The following is a 1,177-nucleotide window of genomic DNA, read 5'->3' as shown; positions in this document are numbered from 1 at the left end:
AAACTGCAAGGGCAGTAATTTACATATGTTAAAGGTTACTGTTTTTGCTTATTTGTTATATTTTTTAACACCAAATAATTATAACGTCATAAGAGTAAGAAAATAGCAGTGTTGGCAAATGAATTTAAGAAGAAAACGATCAACACGAAGAAGAAGCGTGTTTACGTTTGGTGTGTTGTCATTGTAGGATAACATTGCCTTCTAGTTTGACATTAAAGCTTTTACCTTTATTTTCTATTGGTGTAATGTGGCCTTTGCCTGTAAGGTCTATAAGAGTATCTGATATTAAGCCAAGGATAGAGAATCAGGGAAGGATGAAGAGGTGAAGTGCTAGTTGTTATCGTGAACGAGTCAGTGTCAGTGTTGACGTGACGTTGATAGCTCGGGTTACCAATCTCTCGACAATGGACACCCGCTTTTCCATATAACAGTTCATTTGAGGAAGTTGGCTGACCTGCTTATCGGCAGCGGCGGAGAGGTGGGTGACTGCTGAAAGTAATGTGATTTTTTAGACAAAGTCCCATGAATTGCCAGGAAAAAAACATTGAAATGAATCTCTTTAATTCAGCTGTTTACTCTTTCTCATATCAGCACTTGATACCGATGTCGCACCAGCTTTTGACAGATAACATCATAGTACAGGTTACTTGTGAATGTTGGGAGAGGTATTACACTTTCTCTACGTATGTTGATATAAAACTGCAGAGAGCTCCCTTACGTAAAATGTACTGTTATATATATATATTTTTCTCCATCAACAGTAGTTACCTGTTGGATATCTTTAACAAGTTGCGGAAATACGTCATTTTGAAGGTATCAACAATAAAACCAGTTTTACATGTAGATCATTTCAAGCAGCCACCTGCCATGTTAGACTTTTAAGTTAGGTTGATTTGACTCCAGAGTTGCCCATTGACCAATCACCATGTCCCTACTAGCCAAACCTGACCCAGCCCAGCTTAACTTAATTCAACCAAACCTAACATAATTTAACCAAACCTAATGAACCTGAACAATTTGGAGACAAATGAGGTAGGGTTTGAATGAACCCATGCCATCTGTAAGGTGCCACCATTGGTTCCTGAACAATGTGCCATCAGACAATATGCTGTCAAAACATGGATGATTTCCTGTCAGGACAATTCACACCATGGACAATTCCCTGTCATTCTGTTAA

General features: G+C 38.4%; 1 protein-coding gene across 1 annotated transcript in view; it reads left to right on the top strand.

The window, feature by feature from the left end:
- The first annotated feature begins 435 nt into the window (after positions 1-435).
- The window catches only part of LOC145412782 (inositol-tetrakisphosphate 1-kinase-like), a 72,466-nt gene continuing 71,724 nt past the window's right edge, over positions 436-1,177 (top strand). Inside the window, exon 1 of the mRNA XM_080282561.1 lies at positions 436-478. The gene's annotated coding sequence lies outside the window, so the exon portion shown is untranslated. The remainder of the gene's footprint in view (positions 479-1,177) is intronic.

Source organism: Coenobita brevimanus, chromosome 94 (genome assembly GCF_032717465.1).
Source record: "Coenobita brevimanus isolate Jiangsu-jjx chromosome 94, ASM3271746v2, whole genome shotgun sequence".
Classification (NCBI taxonomy): Eukaryota; Metazoa; Arthropoda; class Malacostraca; order Decapoda; family Coenobitidae; genus Coenobita; species Coenobita brevimanus.
This window is presented reverse-complemented; position numbering and strand designations above follow the sequence as displayed.